The following is a 15924-nucleotide window of genomic DNA, read 5'->3' as shown; positions in this document are numbered from 1 at the left end:
ATCCAAGCACCCCTAAGTAGTAAATTTATTTTAGAGAGAACCATTTCTCTGATTATTCTAAGTCAAGGGTGGGCAAATTACAGTTCTCAGGGACTTGGTTTTGTAAATAAAATATTATTGCAATATAGCCACACCCCTTCATTTACATAGCATCTATGGCTGCATTTGCAGTATATAGGCTACAGTAGTTGCTTTCCTGCTACAGTGCAACATTGTCTTATTGTCACAGACTGTATGGCTTGGGAAACCCGAGATATTTACTATCTGGCCCTTTATAGAAAAAGATGACCCTTTTTCTAGGTGGTTTCTTCCTTTTGAATTTTAGAATGTTTTCATAGGTCCAGAGATTTTACTTTATTGCACATCAATAAGTACTGTGAACAAAGGGCTAGTACCAGAATCACATGGGGGGTCCTTTTCAAATTTTGCTGGCCTTCAGTCCCACATTAGACCTACTGAACCAGGATTCTGTGTGGTGCCACCCTTCTTTCTCACACTGCCCTGGCTCTACTCTTCATACTGTTCTGAAGATGCCCTGACCATTCTGCCTGTCTGTCCAGTTCTGTGATTTGCACCTGGGGAGAGAGGGAGGGGGGCAGACTCCTCCCTGGAAAAAGTCTATTGGAAGACTAGTTTTTCTGTATGCTTCTTCCTATTTCTCCTCTGTGTTAACACAAACCGATAAATTTTAGGCTGTTATGGCTTGACATAAATAGCTATAATCAGTAACTGAAATAAACTTGAATTTTTAACCTTCTTTAACTGGTTTTCTGTTCACAGCATAAATTATATACATATTCGGAAGCTCACACAGGGCGATGTGATTTAAACATTATTATCTTGTGTTAGATTGGCTTTCTATTTCATAACAAGGTAAGAAGACTCTCTAAAAGGAGTCTGAGACCCTGAGTAGGCCACAGAATGAACCACAGATTTGGAATTAGTATTAGCCTATTTGACTGTGGGAAGAGTATTTGAATTTTCTGGCCTTCCTATCAGAATTGTCATTGAAATTGAGAATTTTCTTTCCGTCTGGACCAAGATTCTTTAATGTTGTTCTTAAGCACGGTCTTAGAGGCTATAATAGTGGTCAGCTCCAGTGACTCTCCACACAGCAGCCTGTGGTGGCTCAGGGGGCTACTCACGAGCAGGGGAAAAAGGCAGAAATTAACTGAAAAATAGTGCCAGGTTTTTCCCTAAGGCTGATCCAGGTCTCTCTTGCCAGGTCTTGTGAAATTGTTTCTTTTTTTTCTTAAATGTTTATTTATTTATTTTTGAGAGAGAGAGAGAACAGCAGGGGAGGGTCAGAGAGAGAGAGAGACAGAGAGACAGAGAGACAGAGAATAGGAAGCAGGCTCCAAGCTCCAAGCTGTCAGCACAGAGCCTGACGCTGGGCTTGAACTCATGAACTGTGAGATAATGATCTGAGCCTAAGTCAGTTGCCTAACCAACTGAGCCACCCAGGCACCCCTTGTGAAATTGTTTCTAACTGACTTAATAAGGACGTTTCAAGCCAGATTTGGCCAGAATATGAATTTGTATGTTAGATAAATTTGATCTAAAGAATCTTCTCCAGAAAATTACTTCAAGCTGGTCTTGTGTTTTATATTGTTATTTAACTTAGATCCATGTTTTAGATACAGTTTCATACATTTGCTCTGACTTACTGAACTCTATGAATAAAGGGGCCCAACAAGCATTTTAGTATATTTTACAGCAGTATATGTTTTAAGAGCTCTTTCATCCTTTTCCTACTTGTGTGGAATTCCTATTAATGTCATAAAGTTTTACTGTGATTGAAATGAAGTAAGTCTGTGTCCTTGAAAAGTTTGTAAGCAGTCTTTAGGTATATAAATGGTATTACCTATTTATGAACATCCTATAAAAGTTTAAGTAGCATTAACACGAACAGAATAAAACTGAAGAGAATGGGAGGGAAAATTGAATTATCTGGGTAACTGCCTCATTTTTTTGTTTCAAGGTTGGGACAGAGTATTAGAAGCTTGCTACTAAGGCTGGGTAATGGAAATGCCTTCTTTTGGAAAAAAGTTTCTTTAAGTTTGAGGTGGTGTAGCCAGGTTTGCAAGAATAGAGCCATTTCCTGATGAAAAACGTGTTTTGTTTTGTTTTGTTTTTCCTGTTCTGTTAAGACTATTTGTTTCTGCACCTACTCCTTTATCTCACAGTTGGAGTCAGGGAAAACCAGGTAAATGTCTTATCTACATTCTACAACTAATTCTGGAGGAAGAAGAGGGTGGGCAGAGGTAAACATTCCAAAGCATTATTTAGCAAAAGTGGGGGTCTCTTTTATCTCAATGTAAATACTTAGTGGGAAATATCGCTACTTCAGACATTAAAGGTATTCAATACAAATAGGGCTTAGGTAAACTTTTGCTTTGAAATTATGGACTAAATCTTTAACCACAGTATGAAAGAAAAAAGAGGAAAGAAGTGTGGAAGGCTCAGGGAAACCCATTCACACCATTCCTGGGAAAATATTTGGCTTATTGAAGAGACGAATAGTTTTTGTACTTGAAGCCCTAGGCAAAAAGTAACTCCATTCTGCATCAGTTGACTATCAATGTGAACATGAAGCTAATTCAAATTCCCTGATCCTCTGTGGTGTTTTAAGCTGTTCTAGTTACGGAATTTATGACCATGAAGAGAAGAGACACCAGAAATGATATCAATTTGACAAGAATACCACATCTAGTGAATTACCCATATAATGATCACATAATGGACTTTTAGGTCATACTTGAATTAAAGAGAGTCAGTCATAACTAGAAGCTAATCTGCATATATAAAGATAAATCTATCGCATTATGTCACATGATAATATCTAGGAGAATCAATTAATGGATAGATACTATTTGAGTCATGGCAACACAGGATAGCTGCAACTTAATGGCAACATACAAAGTTCAATGTCTAGTTAAGCTAAAGGTATACTAATTCAGTTTTATTGGTTCTCTCATGAAATTGATTTGACTAAAGAATTGACTTGAAGCACCTGGGTGGCTCAGTTGGTTAAGCATGTGACTTCAGCCAAGGTCATGATCTCACTGGCCGTGAGTTTGAGCCCTGCATCAGGCTCTCTGTTGTCAGCATGAAGCCTGCTTTGGGTCCTCTGTCCCCCTCTTTCTTTCTTTTTTTTTTTTAATTTTAATGTTTATTTATTTTTGAGACAGAGAGAGACAGAGCATGAGCAGGGGAGGGGCAGAGAGAGGGAGACACAGAATGTGAAGCAGGCTCCAGGCTCTGAGCTGTCAGCACAGAGCCCGACGTGGGGCTCGAACTCACGAACTGTGAGATCATGACCTGAGCCGAAGTCGGACGCTTAACCGACTGAACCACCCAGGCACCCCATGTCCCCCTCTTTCTCTGCCCCTCCCTTGCTTGTGTTCTCTCTCTCAAAAATAAATAAATATTAAAAAATAATTGAATCAAATGAATGAAATTAATAAGTGATTATTAATATTCAATAAGAGGTTCATGTGGTTTAATGTATGTCTGTTGATGAAGACAGACTACAATCAGAAGTTGTTATGGTAAATAAGGTTTCAGAAAAAAGGGATGGTGTGAAGGTGTGATAGACAGGCATAAGAGTAGTTAGTAAATCAGTAATTATTAGAGAGTGGTTCACAAACTTCAGCATACTAATTACTAGGAATTTCTTTTTAGAACAATTTTATAAAGTAGAGTGAGTTTTTGGGGCACTGGGTGGCTCAGTTGGTTAAGCGTCTGACTCTTGGTTTTGGCTCAGGTCATGATCTCATGGTTTGTGAGTTTGAGCCCTGCATCAGGCTCTGTGCTGACAGCTCAGAGCCTGTTTGGGATTTTCTCTCCCTCCCTTTCTCTCTGCCCACCCCCCCAAATAAATAAACAGTAAAAAATAAAAAAGAAAAGAAAAGAAAGTAGAATGAGTTTTTGTTAGCAGAATTCTGTATATACGTAAGCCTATTAACTACTTATTGATGCTTGTCACTTACTTTTATATTTTGGTATAAAACTCTCCTTGATCTTTTACCATTTCTTTATAGTAATGATGATATCATGTCACACTAACCAATATTATCACAGTTATACCAATAATATAATGAGTGCTATTAATGAAGAGTGAGAGACATCAAGATGATGATAAATATTTTGAGTCATTAAACAAGATTAAATTATGGTTGATATGTTCTGATATTAAGCACATTTTACTGTGCTTGAAAACTGGTTGTACATTTATGATATTAGTGATTCTTTATAAATAGAATATTGAAATAAGCAGATATTCCATATAGCAATCATATTAGAGAAAGAGAGAATAATAAATGTTAGTATAGTAGGCAATCATCCACAAACTATGATATTTAGGAGACCTGCCTAATAGAAAATATCTTCCTATTGTGGTGTTACTGTGGCTCAAATGTGGTCATCAAAGATATTGGTTAACATATGATTAAAGATACTGAGTATTTGCTATGATCCAGTTCTTTTTTTTTTTTTCACGAATACAATTTAGTGATTCATCACTTACATATAACATCCAGTGCTCATCCCAACAAGTGCCCTCCTTAATACCCATCACCCATTTACCCCATCCCCCCACCCAACACCCTGCCAGGAGCCCTCATTTCGTTCTCTGTACTCAAGAGTCTCTTTTGGTTTGTTTCCCTCTCAGTTCTTATCTTATTTTTGCTTTGCTTCCTTATGTTCATCTGTTTTGTTTCTTAAATTACACATGTGAGTGAAGTCATATATTTGTCTTTCTATGACTTATTTCGTTTAGCATAGTATACTCTAGTTTTATCCACGTTGTTGCAAATGGCAAGATTTCATTCTTTTTGATGTTATGATCTAGTTCCTTATGGTTATTATCTCAATTGACTCTTAAAATTATCCAAAAAGGTAGGTAATGTTATTGTCTATGCTTTAAAGATGACCAAATTAAGGCCCTCTTCTCTATATTCTGGGTGATATAATCTACTCTCAAGGATTAAACACGTTCTTTATGCTGTTGATTCCCAAATTTACATCTCCAGCTAAGATCCTTATCTGAGCTTCTGACTCATATTTCTAGTTGCCCTCTTGATCTTTTGCATGGATATCTGACAAATATCTTAAACTGAATTTTTGCAAAAAACAGAATCACTGTTTTTTTGTAACAGATGCTCTTGGTTGCTTATTCAAGTCTATTTCTTCCTTCTTTCTTATTGTCAGAGTCTTGAGTTTATTGGCTCTTCTATACGACTCCTCACCATGTGGCTCAGGAGAAGATGACCCTGTCCCTAGCTCTAGGAGTAGATCTTAATTAATCAAAGTCAGTTGTGATGATCTCATTTCTCACATCAGTGACTGGTTTAAGATAGGCATGTGAGTTTGAGCGATGAGAGATGTATGCTGGCAGGATTTTTCTCCCTTCCAAGTAGTTACAAGACAATACGTCCCTTTTCTTCCTCTTTACATTGTTGTTCCTGGATATGATGCTCAGAACTGAAAGCTATCTTGCTACCAATGTGGGAACGGAGCCAACATTAGAGGAAGGCAAAACAAAGAGAACCACTGAAAAGTAGAGCAGAAGACTTAACAAACCAAATCTGGAGTCCTTCTCTTAACTTCCTGTTATCTAAGATTGACCTCCTGATATCTGTTGATTAACTCAATTGGGGTAGAAGGTTTTTTTTGTTTGTTTTTGTTTTTGTTTTTTGCCCAAGTTATCCTGATAACAATTTTCATCCCTAAAGTATTGACCCTCCTTTCTTCTCCGTTTTACTAAATGGCCACATGACCTACCTAGTTGCTTAAGTAGAAATTCCAGGATTCATTATTTTACTTCTCTTCATCTACTTCATCCAAAATCCATCACTAACTACTGCAAATTGGAGGAGAGGAGTAAGAGAGAGGGAAAGAGTAGAATACTGTTACTATGACATTTCTACTCTAATTAACTGGGAAAATGGTGCTGTAACATAACTAATGGTGTATGACATAAATAAAGGATCAGGAAGAGGATCTGGTTGAGGGGACAGAGAAGGTAAATGTCATAAACTTGCTGAGTTTGTCTTGTTGCTTTTCATTAAGATTTGAATTAGAAGTTAAAAGAAAAACCTAGTATATTAGGAAAAAAGAGTAAAAGTCTTGGGAAGAATATGTTTAATGCAAATTGTCTAATATGAATAACTTTGATTTTTTTCTCTGATGTAGTATATATATATAATAAAGTCAAATAAAATCAACAAATCATAAGCTTGCAATCAATTTCTTCCACTGTATATGTAATACATGTAATACATCTTGTAGTTGATTAATTCATCATCCTGATATTGACACCTAAAATTTAACAACTAATTGACATGTTGCATTCTTATATATATTGTCAAAGTAAAAAGCCAGGGTGAAAACCCATATATCCAGCAAATTTTAGAGAGATTTCTATCACAATTTGTAGCACTACCAACTAAGACATGAAATTCTTTGAGGTATGTGATCTTTTACTTTAAATTATAGTGTAAATCCACAATCATTTATTATATGTATATCATGGGCCAAGCCCTGTGCTGAGGTTGCAGATACAAAGATGAATAAGATACAGTCACTTCCCACAAGCATGGAAACAAATAACTATAATGAAATGTGATAAGTACTGTAGCTGTAACAAGTTATAAGCACTTGTTTTCATTCTAGCATTTACTTCCATAGGCTGTGGAAACCTGTTCATCTTCTCTGTGCATATAACATTATTCTTTGATGCAGATATTATCTCCTGTTATTCTCCCAGGGAGTCATTATGCTTATTCATGACAAATTCTAAGTAGCTCCAGGCCTATTAATATAAGATATGAAAACTCTGATTATAGAGAACCTAGTTTGGGAGACATGTAAATATGTTCACTCCCTTTACTACATCAAGTAAAAATGACATACATTCACTCTCTGACAATTATGGTTAGGGTTGTATTAGAGGCCTTAATCTAAGTCAAGTGTAAAAATTATTCTATGTTATAATAAAGATTCACATTCTATTCATAAAAAAGAACAGACTTCGTAGTGAGGAAAGCTTTTACTTTGCATATATGTAAAGTTATATTGGACTGACTGAGAGCACTGGGGACTGAGAGCTACAAAGGAAACTGCAGAAGAAAGAGAAAGATCTTACCACCAGCTGAACTTGGACTTAGATGCCTGATAGCCATTCATCTACTAATTCAATCAATCAGTAAACATTTGCTGAGTTCTTAGAAACAATAGTCATGGGGCGCCTGGGTGGCTCAGTCGGTTGAACGGCAGACTTCGGCTCGGGTCATGATCTCACGGTCCGTGAGTTCGAGTCCCGCGTCGGGCTCTGTGCTGACAGCTCAGAGCCTGGAGCCTGTTTCAGATTCTGTATCTCCCTCTCTCTGACCCTCCCCCGTTCATGCTCTGTCTCTCTCTGTCTCAAAAATAGATAAACGTTAAAAAAAAATTAAAAAAAAAAAGAAACAATAGTCATGATAGCAATAGTAATGATAATAAAAATAATGTAAAGAAATAATGACAATAATAGTCATCACACATTGAATGCTTACTACTTGCCAGGCATGGTATGATGAACTTTATGCACCTTATCTATCATCTTTACACCTTAGAGGTAGGTACTATTCTTAGCTCCATTTTACTGATGTGGATTTTGAGGCATGGAGAGATTGAATGCCTTGCCCAAGGTCATGAGTATTAAATGGCAGAGTCAGGATTTGTATCAAGCCATTTGCTCTGAACCACTATGTATGTACCATTCACTGTGGTAGCTTTTAAAAGACTGAAAAGTAAATATAACCAGAGTTCTTGTCTTTGAGGAGTTCACAGTCCGTTAAGAGAAAGAAAGTGCAAATAATTGCAGTGCAGTGTGATAAATATTACAAAAAATATATGTGGAATGCAGTGATTGTACCAAGAGGGAATGATTAATTCTGCTTAGATGGGAGTGGAGCGTTGATAAAATTTCAAAGAGCTGAGACTTAAAGAATAATGAGGTGTTTTTATGCAGGCAGAGTGATAGAAAACAGTAGGGGGAGCAACATGTGCAAACACTAAGGGAACTTCAGGTTGGGGTGAGGTAGTGGGGAGGGAGAGCCAGGAGGAGAACTACAAGGATATGCCAGGCAAATGGCAGAAGTATGTGGAATTCTAAACATTTTAAATATGTTTGTTAATTTAATTTAATTTTTATTTTTAATATTTATTTTTGAAACAGAGAGAGAGAGACCACGTGTGCATGAGCGCAGGCGAGCAAAGTGGGGGACGGGAGGGATGGGGGAGGGGCAGAGAGAGAGGGGCAGAGGGGCGGGGGGGGGGGGGGGAGACAGAGGATCTGAAGTAGGCTCTGCCCTGACAACAGTGTGCCCATTGTGGGGCTTGAATCCATGAACCTTGAGATCAACTGACTGAGCTGTAGATGGATGCTCAACTGACTGACCCACCCAGGGGGGTGGGTGTTTGTTAACTTTTATATAGGACATGTCTCTCTCTCTCTCTCTTTTTAAAAGTTTATTTATTTTTGAAGGGGTGAGAGAGCAGGAGCAGCGGAGAGGCAGAGAGAGAGGGAGACACAGAATCTGAAGCAGGCTCCAGTCTCAGAGCTGTTAGCACAGAGACAGATGTGGGGCTCGAACTCATGTGCCATGAGATCATGACCTGAGCCAAAGTTGGAGGCTTTACTGACTGAGCCACCCAGGTGCCCCTATGTAGGGCATGTCTCTATTAGCAACTTATTCAGAGACAAAAATCCTATTCATTAATAGAATTTGCTATAAAATGTAACAACTTTTTTAAAAACTTTAAAAATTAAAGGACTTTCCCCACCATTATTTTCCCTCTGAGGATATCACTTTTAGACCATTGTATACATGGACATTTTTAAAAAACGTAATTTCCATTTTATTATACTGTATTAAAATACCTTTGAGGTATTTTTACATAGATATCTGGACCAGGTAGTTTCTATCTGGTTACTAGAAAGAAAATTCTGGTATTCAGGGAAGTAAAAACAAAGTAGGCAACATATATTATAGAATGATATCTTAAGGCTTCCGTTTTTGAGGTAAGTGAGAGAAAATCTCTAGTTGGGGAATGGTGTTTAGCTTAAAATGAGTTCTCACTTGGTTTTTCTGAGTTTCATAGGCCTTCCACAAAGAATCCTGGGCTGGGGTCAGATGCGTAGAGTAAAACCTCCTTTAGGGTTTTTCCCTTTTAGTCTCTAGGCTCTTCCTTTTACCCCTTCCCCACATAATTGACTAAAACCATGAATTAGATCACTGGCACACACAGAGGGGTAGCATTATTCTACTATGAGTCTTCAAGTAATCATATGATAACTATGCAATTAGCAAATTATGTTAATCATATGATAAATACAAATTCTATATAATAACAATGTTATGGTTACAATAAAAAAGGGATTTGTTCCCTCACAAGTTTCCTTATTTTTTGTGTAATCTTCACAATAGTTTCTTTATTATTTTTTGTGTAATCTTCAAAATACCATTTTAGTGAACTACAATTTATTCAATCATTCTTTTATTTTGATATTTAAGTTATTTCCAATTTCATTCTATCATAGATAATGTGATAAATACCTTTGCATGGATATTTTTTCCGTATGTTATTTTCTTAGTAATTTTCTCAAATTCCCAGGCATGAGAGAGAAAATAATATTTTCATAGCTTTTCTTGTGTATTACCATATGGCTTTCCAAAAAGATTGTATCATTTATAAAGGCACCAAAAGTATGAGTGACAAATTTAATCACATATTTCACCAGCAATCAGTATTATGAATTAGCAACAGCAAAAATTGCTAATATAATTAGAGTAAAATAGTATCTCACCACAAAGATAGTCATTTTATATGGCTTCTATTACAGTGTCTAAAAGAAAATTTCAACTATGGCTTAATGCAAGTCTACATAGTTATAACTTGAAAGAATAAGGCTTTCGAATTTATCAAGTTTTGTTAAATACTTTAATAATTAAAAAAAATAATTCCATGAATTTAAATGATCAGTTACATTGTGCTAGAGTTTTCTCTGATCCCTTTCAGGTTCACAGATATATTTATAGGTTTATTCAGTGTACCCATTGCTGGATTCTGTCTTTCTCACTTGAGATTGCTCACGTTTTTGTGCATTGAAACAGCACACATATTTTTTATAGGTTGTGAAGGGTTTGAATGTATTGATATACTATGTATTTTTTAAAATATCCAATTCTTCTGAACATGGAGCCTCTTAAGAATGTCTCTCTTTCTCGACTCTTAAAAACAGAACAAACTGAGGGTTGATGGGGGGTGGGAGGGAGGGGAGGGTGGGTGATGGGTATTGAAGAGGGCATCTTTTGGGATGAGCACTGGGTGTTATATGGAAACCAATTTGACAATAAATTTCATATATTAAAAAAAAAAGAATCTCTCTCTTTCTCAAAAAGTAAAAAATAAAATAAAATATCCAACTCTTTCAGAATTATTTCAAAATTTTCATTACTATTAACACTTGTGCTATAAACCCCTTTGTAAAAATTGTTATTCTTCTTTCTCCTGTCTCTATTTGATTATTCACCTTGGAATGTTATCTCAAAAGTGGAATTACTGGGTCAAAAGGTATGCCTAGTATTATTATTGTTCTTGTTAACATAATGATGAAGTTATTTTTAAGTGATTAACTAAACTCTTATTTTAAAATAGGCACTTCAGTTGAAGTCAGGGTGTTTCCCATTGAAGTAGATATATCTATAGAGGATATTTTAAATATATACACATTTTTAATTTTAGAGAGAGAGCGTGAGTAGGCTCTATGCTCAGTGTGGAACCCAACATGGGGCTTGATCCCACAACCCTGGGATCAAGAGTCAAATGCCCACCAACTGAGCTATCCAGGAGCCCCTATAATGAATATTTTAGAAGAAGAGATGTAACGAAAAATTCCTGAAAATTATTTTAAATCTCTCTTCTAGAAACAAGTTAAACTTTGTACTTATCAGTCATTGAAAAATTTGCATAGAATTAGAAGGGGATCAGAGGTCATTAAGTTCAACTCCTTAACCTCTCTACACCTTATTGCCTAATGTGCAAAAAGAATAATCATATATAATATGATAATTTAATAATAGGATTGTTGTGGATACTAAAAAGAGATAATATATGTAAAACACTTAGCTCATTGTCACACATAATCAAATTATCAGTAAATATCAGTCATTGTTACAGTATAGCTGTTATACTATAATATGCATACAGTGTATCAAATGGTTATATTTATTGGTATTTATATGCCAGGAATTGTGCTAGAATTTTGTATGCAGAACTGAACAAAAGTAGTTTCTGTTTTCATGGAGCTTATGTTTTAGGATATAGACAATAAACAAATAAACTATGTTAGATGGTGATTGTGTTAGAGAAAATAAAGTAAGGTGGGGGGGATCAAATATGTTGTATGGATGTTACTTCTTTAAATAGAGTATTTGGGGAAGTTCTCCCTAATATGGTGACATATGAGCAAAGTTTGGAAGGAAGGGAGGCAGGAAAATATGTTCCAGGCAGATTTATATTTGGAAATATGGTTAACATTTTGAGGACGGGGATCATTTCTTTCAGATTTTGGTAGCGCAGCAAAAACTACGTAGGAGGGCTGAAACATTTTGCGTTCTGTACTAAGTGTGATCATCTGTTTAATTTTTTTGATCACAATATGTGTAGAGCTCTAGTTTTTCTCTTTATTTCACTTAAAAAATAATCAACATTTAATTTTTGCACGAGAACACTTTCACATGATTCAACATAAAAAAGTATAAAAAAGTATTCAGAGAGGTCTCCCTCTTTTTTCTGGCCCTATCCACACAGTTCTCATTGCTCCCAACAGGTGACACATTAGATTTTTCTTTATCTTTCCAAAGATTTTTAAAAATAAGTTTAGATAAGCTAATAAATATTTTAATTAAAGTAAACAAAGAAAAACCACAAACAATCAGAGAAACTTTCCAGGAGCTTGCTTTTTTTTTTTTAAATCAATCACGTTTTGCCCAGGTGCAGAAGATGCCCCACCCACTCTCAGCTAGGCAGCTTGTCAGAGCCTGGAAACCGGAAACAGCCAAAGGCGGGAAAGGTGAACCGGAAGCCGGGGGACTTAGAGGCGGTCAGCTGAGGTAATTCAGGGCAGTCTCCAGTTTGCAGGTGAGTTCTTTCGAAGCAGTCCTAATTTTTTCAAACAGGGCCCATTTAAGGGTTTGACCTGCATTTCTGGCTACGTGACTTACCCCTTTTTCCCTCTGGTTGCCCTGGAAGTCTCCTGACTTGCGTTGGTGGTGTCTAGAATCTTCCACCCACCCGACCGGGGAGCCTTTGGACCTCGCAGTCTTTGTCTTGGGCTTCTTACGGCTTTTCCTGAAGCGGAATACCGGTTAGTAATGTGAGTCTTGTCTGTTAAAGAAATGCGCGGGAGCCGCCTCTACCTGCGCTTTCGGTTTTGTTTTGTTTTTAAACATAAGGTTTGCATTATGATTGAAGGTAATTTGGCCATTCTTGTGAAAATTTTCAAACAAATGTGGTGCGTAAATTTTGCATCATTTCGAACTGTTACCAGTGCATCTCGACTTTCTTTGGCGGATGTCACTTCGTAGAATGTTTGAAGCTTAGTGCAAAAATTCTGCGGTAGTAAGCAGTTGTGGAAGTGTGTAAATCCCCAAGGAAAATTTCTCCAGTTTTCGTTATTCCTATAGTAATGTTATTCTTAACGAGGTGCCTTGCACAATCAAACTGAAATGGAATTTCCCTGGGAATAAAATGTCCTGCCAATCCCCATATGGTAAAGTATAGATTTACATTATTTATGTTACTGTTTTATCTTCCACTTACCTTTGCTTTTGGAAATAATCAGTGGCTACTCTCAAGGCATTTGTGGGAACCTTTATAATCAGTACACTCATTTAGAACGAAGATGTGAAGGTTCCATTAAGAATCTTCCACTTAGACTGTGAGATCCTTTTACTTTTGGTTATTTGCTATTTTGCCTTAGTTGTGAATACCTATGGCTGTCTTTGTTGTGTACCTTGAAGGAAAAACTCTTCTGAAGTTTTCTAGCTTGAAAATCAGCAAACATCATGTGGGTGGAATTTATTCTACAGTCCTTAACAAGTTTCTTCTCGAGCCATTTTTTTTTTTAGCCAGTTTTTGTGTTTATAACCCTTTCTGGTTTCAGAGTTGACTTGAAGTGGTTCTTAAATTTTTAGGAATTATATTACCCACTTGATTTATTAAGTGTGCTAATGTAACTGGAGAGAGTATTTTAATTTTTATACTGCTTCATACCATAGTATCAGGAAGGAACCTAGTATCAGTTTTTATATCATAGTCCCACTGGGTGGCAGCATAGCGTTTTTAGTTTCTTTGACTATGGATTTCATAATTACTGGTGTGGTCATAGTGTTTTTCTGACAGTGATAGACATCTTTCATATGCTGAAAGTTTATTACATCCCAGGCACTGGACTAGATGCCTTATGAGCATTATTTTATTTAAAACTAAAACAAACAAACAAAAAAACTCCCCACACTCTGACCTAAATATTTTCATTAGTCTCCTTGCACCATAGGAGGAAGCTGTGGGAAAGAGATTAAATAATAATCCAAATCTGATAACTACATAGCCAATAACTAGTAGAGCCAGAATTGACAAACAGGTGCTTAAGTACTACTCTTCATTTGATCAAATTAGGGTTGTTACGTTTGACTAAAATAGTGAAGAACTTGCAGTTAAGATGAGAAAACTGGATATTATGAAAGAGGTAAGAACTCAACATCAGTTTTATATGATGTGCCTCAAGACAGTTGGGGGTACATGGTTTCCAAAAAGAAGTATTTCCTAAATTGTGTTCCAAGGAATGCTAGTCCTGTGAGATGCTTCAGTAAAATGTTTAAATAAATTAAAAAGGTTTTTTTTTTTTTTTTTTTTAAAGTTTATTTATTATTGAGAGACAGAGCATGAGCATTGGAGGGGCTGAAAGAGGAGACACAGAATCTGAAGCAGGCTTCAGGCTCTGAGCTGTTAGCACAGAGCCTGATGCAAGGGCTCGAACTCACAAACCACAGAGATTTCTTAAAGGTTCTCAAAAGTCCTGCAGTAAAAGAACCTGCTTAACTCAACATTTTTGGAACTTATAACATTCTTAAACTTTCTGATTACAGCCCACATTAAGAAATACATTTTACATACAGGCCAGTATAAATGTATATAAATGTATAAATGAAATACTGAAAACAAAAGAGGCAATATTTAACCTTTAGTGTGAGCAATTTACCTTTTTTTTCTATTTTATTTTTTTGCTAGTCTATTAAAATTTTTTTTAATGTTTATTTTTGAGAGAGAGCACAAGTGGGGGTGGGGGTAAGGAGACAGAGAGAGAGGGAGACAGAATCTGAAGCAGGCTCCAGGCTCTGAGCTGTCAGCACAGAACCCAGTGTGGGGCTCAGACCCACCAACTGTAAGATCATGACCTGAGCTGAGGTCAGATGCTTAACCGACAGCCACCCAGCCACCATGTGCTCCTAGTTTATTTTTAAATGATAAATATCTTTGCTGAAGATAATATTCTATCAGTCCTGGTAATAGTTGAATGAACACATTTCTTATTGGGAAATTATCCTTTATAATCAACTCAGGCTACCAGCAAAGTAAGAACATAGAACAATTTCTTGTTAGAATTGTTAGAATTTCCCAAAATACATTCTTTGGGACACGTGTTCTCCAGAATGTTAGTTTGCATTTTGAATTATCAAAAAAAAAAAAAAGTGTTCCATAGTTAAGATAAACTTGGGAAATTGGGGTTAAACTTAAACAGGTTCTAAGTATGCTAACGGTACTGTTAATCTCTAAGATGGGGAGTTAGTATGCAGCTTTATCCAGGTTTATTTGACAGTGGAACCTATTTTTACAGATGTATTTTGTGGACCTTGTAGATCCACAATGATCATGTAGATAATTAAGGAAAACTGTTTTTGTTGTAATATATTTTGGGTGAGAATTGTTACTATAAATTATTCATGTAATTTTCATAACTTATTCTATTTGCCAGTATTGACGTGACAGAAGTGTGTTTAGCTTTCTTAGTTTTCTTATGACTCATGGAAACTTTCTGTTAATAATAAGAAAAGCCTTTGTGAAATTGCCTGGCACTGATTAATATAAACTAAAACTTTTATTTTCAATTTAAATTCAATGAGCAATAAATTTCCAGCCATGTTAGAATCAATCTTATTAGGATATTTTGGAACTTTACTTTTATGTTTTCGTACTTGGAAAATTTTGGAGTTTAGTAAAATTAAAGGTTTTAAGTGGTTAAGAAATATTTAAAGAATTTTCCTACATCTTATTTATAACGTGGCCAAAATTAGTATTTATGTATTTGATACAAAGATCTCTGTTGTGTTGCTTTAGATTAGTTGAATTTATAGTACTTTTAATAGTTTATTTCATGGTTGGTTTCATATAATGATCCTTATGGAGGGAATTTTCATTTCTCATTTCCTTCATATGTTACAGAGCATTCATTTTTAGAATTTAACTATTTTTAATTTTCTAAAATTTATATATGAAATCCCGAATTTTTCTTTAAACAAGGAGAAATTTGGCAAAGATTTTACTGTGAATAGAAAATGTTACTCATAATAGTGTAAAATATTTTCTTTCCAGAAACTCAAAGTGTTTTAATAATTATACGTGATTTATAGTAATTTAAGAAATTATCTATCAAGTGTTCCCGGATGCATTTCCCTCTGGAGCTTAATATACCTTCTAAAATTTCAAATACTTAATGAAAAAATACATTTATGGCAGCATTATAAATTGACATGATAAAGTGCAAATATATGTGGAACAGACAATATAAGAATGGGACAATAAATATAATAATCA

The sequence above is a fragment of the Neofelis nebulosa genome, chromosome 10 (assembly GCF_028018385.1).
Source record: "Neofelis nebulosa isolate mNeoNeb1 chromosome 10, mNeoNeb1.pri, whole genome shotgun sequence".
Classification (NCBI taxonomy): domain Eukaryota; kingdom Metazoa; phylum Chordata; class Mammalia; order Carnivora; family Felidae; genus Neofelis; species Neofelis nebulosa.
This window is presented reverse-complemented; position numbering follows the sequence as displayed.